Source organism: Gastrolobium bilobum, unplaced genomic scaffold (assembly GCF_033153095.1).
Source record: "Gastrolobium bilobum isolate Gb01-03AN ecotype WA unplaced genomic scaffold, APGP_CSIRO_Gbil_v1 utg59345, whole genome shotgun sequence".
Taxonomy (NCBI): Eukaryota; Viridiplantae; Streptophyta; class Magnoliopsida; order Fabales; family Fabaceae; genus Gastrolobium; species Gastrolobium bilobum.
The window spans coordinates 49874-56468 of NW_026895765.1; the positions used below are offsets into that span (position 1 = coordinate 49874).

Consider the following 6595-nt stretch of genomic DNA (forward strand, 5'->3'; position numbering starts at 1 on the left):
TGAATTTTTTTCTCTAACTTAAAAGAAAAAATTAAAACAAGAAATTTAAATTTTGCTACTGGGTTGCCTCCCAGTAAGCGCTTGTTTAACGTGACGAGCCTGACTAGAACAGGTTAAGCTTCAGGTGAAGCTAAAGGGACAGAAACTTTATCCCGATTCATCTGTTCCCCATGATATATTTTTAATCTATTCCCATTGACCTTAAAAGGTCTGTCATCATTGAGGGGGGAGATTCCTGAAACACTAAGCTGGGGGACACATGTTCTGGAATGACATATTAGATTTAGGTCCAAAAGCCCACACATAAATCCCTCACCATGAAGAAAACATCTTCAAAAAGGCTTCCCAAGTCAACAATAGTTGTTGATGCTTTTTTCCTTCTGTGCAACTATATCTCAAGCCACCTGTATCAACAGCAAATGGGAAGTTTTTTACCGCTTCATCAATTTGTTGAGGATGTTCTCATGATCCTCGAAGCAAACCTTATCTTTCACACTATAAATAAGGGAATTCGGCCCCAAGTAATATCCTCTCATATATACTTAAACATGTTTACACAATATTTGACTTAAGTGTGTGTCTTGCAGGCACAATCCCCCCTCTCCCAAAACCTTGTTCCATTAAAGACCTGTGGATGAGGAGCTTCAAACTAGCCTCAAAGGATCTTCAACATCATGGTTAGCCTAGGAAATCCCGAACGATCAAATTACTTGATTTTTAAATTATTTTATGCAATTACAATTTTAAGATATATTAATTATTTGATTATCATTTAATAATAATTTTATTAGTATGAAATAATAATTTATTAGAATAAATATATTGTATGCACCCAAAAATAAATATGTTGAAATTTGTTATATAAATATAAAAAATACCATTGTGCATATTTTATCAGGTTGCTAGCTCTGATTCTTTACTTTTTGAAATTATTAAAATGTTAAATTTGATTTGAAAAATAAATTCCTTCAAACTAGAGTAAATTTGAGCGTATTTTTATATATATACAATTATAGTATATTTGTTTAAAAATTAACATTAATAAAAAATTTCATTTTGAATTTATATATTTTATTTTATTTTATCATCTCTAACAAAAGATTTATTTATAAATAAAGTTAGGGTTTAACATCTCTGGTTTTACTACAGAAAATATTTCTCTGTCTGTAACATCCTTCATTTTAATAAAAGTGATGACATTAAAAGTAGTAATAATAAAAAAAAACTATTATCATTGCTACCATCAATACAGATGCAATGAAGCTACCATCCATTTGCTTTTAAATTTATATATATTGTAGTATAAAATATTAATATTAATAAAAACATTTTTTTTCTTTAAAGTTAATTTCCTTTATTTTCATTATGCTAGCACTTTTGCATCGTCGTTGTCTTTCTTTTCTTCTTCTTTTTAAACTGGAGATGATCATAGCTAAAAGAAAAAGAATAGCAGAATAAAACAAAAATGTAACACATTACTTGCTGGTGTTAACGTATGTGAAGAAAATTAATTAACTAGAACTAATATCTTTTATTTTATAGACATGGATGTGGATTCGTACATAAACTTGTACAATTTATATATATATATATATATATATATATATAGTCTACTTTCTAACGTACATCATTATTTTATAGTAGTCCTACATCCTACATTGACGTAAGATGTAGGACTAATATAAAATAACGTAGGATGTAGGATTAATATAAAATAATGATGTAGGTTAGGAAGTAGACTAAAAATATATATATATGTGTGTGTGTGAGTGTGTGTGTGTGTGTGACATTCTCCAGTCACACACTAGTGCATGATCCTTGTTTAGTCCAAAGTATAATAAATTGTGTAATATTTAACTGAAGCTGATTAAATACCCAACTTTGTGGGCCTCTGCATGTAAAAAAATTTGTATGGTGGAGCTCAAACCATGATAAGGCACCCCTTACCCTAACTATCTGATCACAAACTTTTGTGGATCAGTTCACAGCAGTAACATATAGTTAAATTTTACACATTCTCTTAATATTTATGTGGTACCAAATAATCAACTAGTTTAAAATTAAAATTAAAAATAAAAACAAAAGTAAGAATTTTAGAATTAAATAATAAAGCTAAAGGTAGGAATAACAACAAGTAGAAAAGAATTTTAAGAAAAGAAATTGGCGAAGCAACGTTACTAAAAAAATCTTTAAAAGAAATAGTAAAAAGAAGAGCGATGAGAGAAAGTTTTTATCTCTCAATATTACCTTTGTTTTATTTCTTATACTTCTTCTCTTTTCTTCCGGTATAAATCCTTCATTCTTTCTTTTCTCTTCTCCGATTAAGTTGCTTCTGCTACGTTTTGTTTTTTTTCTTCCTTAGTCTACATTAAGTATTCCATATATATAGGTAAGTCCATTGACTTCTTTTTTGACTCTTTTCATTATTGCATTTAGTTAGGTTTTAACAATGTAAGCTAATTCAATTAGTTTCTAACTAAATTGTAATGATATAATCATTACATTAAGAGAAAAAAAAAATCTGAATATCCTGATTATTTAGCTTCCACACGGCAGTCCCAGATTCTCTTTGATGTACTTCATCATGATCCATTGTTTTTCATTTTTTTTTTACTTATATATATACTTATTGATTATACTTATTGCATTTACTTTAACAGCACTACTTTATATATATATATATATATTTATTTTTTTTTGATAGACTATATATATTATTTTTATTATATATAATATATATGTATATATATGTTATTTTATCATTATTATTATTATTATTATTATTATTATTATTATTTTATGCATATATATATATATTATTTATTACTTTATCATTTTTATATTATTATTGTGATTATTATTATTATCTTTTTTTTGAATATTACACTGTCATACTCACATAAAAGTGAGTGAGTCCAGTTGTGAAAAAAATAGAGAGAAAAAAAGTTAGTGAGATCTATTCATTTTTATGTGAGTGTGTAGGAGAAATACTTTCTGTAGCAAAATCAGAAATATTTTTCTCATAAAATTAACGTTACTTTTGTTACCGTTATATTGTAGTATTTTATATTAAATTATTTTATTTTATTCTAGTAATTTCCATTTAAACTTTATATATCGTGGTTAATAGTTTTATTGAATCTCTCCAATACCTTAATTCATTATTAGGATTTAGGGGTGAGTATGGTTCGATTTTCTATACCAAATTGAACCAGACTAAAAAATAGTTCGATTTGGCCCAATTTTAAAAAGTAATTTTGGTTCGTGTAGTGATTTGAAAAAAAAAAAAAAATTCAGTTTTTTAAATCAGTTCGGAAAAATATTATACGGTTTGGTTTAGTTCGCGGTTCCATTCAATTCATTGCTTTTTTAACACCCCTGCCCATTATAACACGCTCCACATTTTTCTTCAAGTTGGTTTCTTCAAAATTTACTCTAATTCACAAGTAAAAACCACATCATTTGAGTGCGAAAATAAACATCAAATTCCTTTATGTCTCGTCCCATATTAGAAGCAGCATCTCTGTTGAGAGTGAACATTTTGATTCGTAAAACCTCACTTACCCAAAAGTTCGCGTGACACCAACAAGTCTTGTTATTTCACCAATAATTAGGCTCAATGATGCTAAATGTTTGGCTTACAGGGAGATAGGTGTGCTTAAAGAAAATGCCAGGTACAATGTCATCTTCTTCCATGGCTATGACAGCTCCATGGATTTCTGTTTGCCACTTTCTGAAGAACTCTACACAGCATATATTGCTTATTAACCAGCCTTTTCCTTTTAATATGATTATTGACCTGCTCCGCATTACTTTGTTACCTATAATAATATAAAAAAAAAATATGTACCAAAAAAAAAAAAATATATATATATATATATATATATATATATGTAAAAATATCGTTAATTTAATATACCATTATGTATTAAAACAGCTCTATTTAAGTGGTAGAGAAGGACAATGACTCTAATAAAATATTATAAAAAAGAACCCTCGGCCCACAGCCTACTATTTATGTTACACCCTCTCGAAAAATATTTCTCATCTTGTTCGAAGTGGGTAAAATCCACATCCAATGGCACCTATTGGTATGTTGGTTAAAGGATCCAAGATTTTGTGAATTGTGAACCCAATAAAAGCCCAATCAAATCAAACAAACATTTCATAGGTTACTTTTTGAGATTTCTGAAAAATGGTTATTGTAATTTTATAAAACTTCTAAATTTTTTTTTTCAAAAATGTAATTTTTCTGAGATAGAATTTTGTGTATAATTTTTTTTCAAAATGCTATCCAAAAATACCAGCAATATTTTTAGAATCCTAAGTGTTAAATTTTTTTATTTTTTTATAATAAAATCTCAATTATATTTTAACTTACTAAATAATTTTTTGGCAACATTCTTAAATAATAACTTTCCTATCATTTTCCTGAAATACCAAATTTTGTTCAACACATTTTAAAAATTTTAAAAAAATTATTTTAAAAGTGAAGTAATTTTAGATACTTAATTTGATATTTCTTTATGAAATAAAAATGACTCTAAAAAAATACAATTCTAATTTTAGTTTCTTATAAAAAAAAATTAATCATATGATTCTTATAAAATTTAAAATTAATTCATTTTAATCCTGAGAAATTAATATGAATTTTTTTAAAAATTAATATGACTAAAAGTTTTGTAAGAATTTAAAATGTAGACTGTATTTTTTGTTAGAAAAAAAAAACATTTACTCATATTTTGCTGATACAATATAAGTTTTATATTTCCCCACTTTATGCAAAAGGACAAAACGACAAATTAGAAATCTACGGAACTCACACATGTAACAAAAGAAAAAATTTAAATTATCACATGTCAAACGAAGAATTATTTAACTTTACCACAAATAATTTAACAATGGCTTTGTGGGGTTTGGGTTGGGAGGCCCGCACAAGTGAGTTCTGCAAAGTAAGCAGCGTCAACACTTGGCCAGCCTATAAACCCCTCCATAAATTCATGCACCTCTTAGGGATGCTGCGAGCGGCTCCCACCCCTCGCTTTGTTTTCCTTACTCATTAGTTTAAGGCAAATTTTAATGCTGCTTGTCTGCTCCTATTTATTAACTAGATGTTGGGTCAAGTTCTCATCGCCCATAGATGTGGGACTCATAACTTCAAAATATAGGAAGAGGTATTAGTTAGTTAGACACCAATTATTGTGGTTGTGACTTCAGCATCAACTTTTGTTTTCAAGGCTCACACACCAGTTTATGCATACAGCTCTCCTCTTCTTCTTCCCGTGCTCAAAAACGCAGAAATGATTTGCCAGTTGAGGTTGCTATAAATAGGTACAAATCATAGATAGATAGATGAGGTTACTAGTTGAAACTAAAGGAGAGGTTTAATTTTTTATGATACAGATTTTCAATAACATTAAGTGGGCCTTTACTTATGTTCTCTTCAGTAGTTAACAATTTAACATTGCTGTTAGAAATCCATATCCCTATACCTGCTAAGATTGAAGCCAAAATTGTTTGATTCGAATAATGGAATAATAAGATAAATGGACGGTTACTGTGGTTGTATTCATTGTTTTCCTGGGGTTAGAGGAATTTAAGGGTTCTTTTTTTAAAAAAAAAAAAAGTTGTCTTGTGTGTTTTTGTTATTTGTCTTTGTGAGGTTAAGGGAATTATGATATTTTTAAAATAAAAATTGAAAAATTTATGAAAGTGATAGAAAAGGTAGTCGATTAATTGGAGGGCATCATGAATTTGCATTTTTGTTATTTGTTTGTGGGTGGTTTGTTTACGTTAGTAGAAAATTGGGGGATGTTGATATCCTTGTAATTTAGGTTTTTAGCATGTACTCATTTCCTTGTTTTTTCTACTTTAGAAGTTGTTCATTGTCTTGGTTTGTAGGTAGAGAGACATGGCAGTTAAAATCTGGATTTAAAATCTTAAAATCCTGATTTTAACGATTTATTTTTGCTAAAACGATTTAGATTTCACTTAAAATCCTTTTCAATATAAAATCCCAATTTAGACATTTACTTAAGTCCCGATTTTAAGATTTAAATCTCGATTTTAACTATTGGAATGATGTTAAGCAAGTTAGAAAAAGTGTTGAATATAACATTGCTGATGTTTCATCCGAAGATGAATGAATTGTAGAAAATGAAGGAACTTTATCTCATGATGAAAGTTTAGATGAAGACAATTTTGAATGATGTAGTTGAAGATCACGTGGAACAGAATGTCTTCGATGATAATAACTTGAATGATTTATTAGCTTAGACCCTTAGAGTGTGACAATTATATGCAAATATATAAGGATGGTGGCATGTAGTCTATTTTTCTTAAAAAAATTTATACATAAGCATATGTATATAAAAATTTAATTTTAGAGTGCAGGTAAAATCTATGATTTGTATTACGATTTTACGATTTACGATTTTTTATTCTCTTTCCGATTTTAGGTAAAATCCCGATTTTGACTAGGTTGGCCAGAGACTCCTTTGTTTACTTTCAAGCCTAATGTGGTGTTATTCGAGCATAAAATAAAAAAAAGGTCTAATATATTGATATATACTAGTCACAGAAATAGGAGAAAACT

The 6595-nt window shown here is 28.2% G+C and overlaps 1 non-coding gene across 1 annotated transcript; it reads right to left on the minus strand.

The window, feature by feature from the left end:
• Positions 1-4918: 4918 nt before the first annotated feature.
• On the minus strand, positions 4919-5073 carry LOC133295719 (U12 minor spliceosomal RNA). Its single transcript, XR_009749391.1, has one exon. It is a non-coding gene; the product is annotated as a U12 minor spliceosomal RNA (small nuclear RNA).
• Between the last annotated feature and the right edge of the window lie 1522 nt (positions 5074-6595).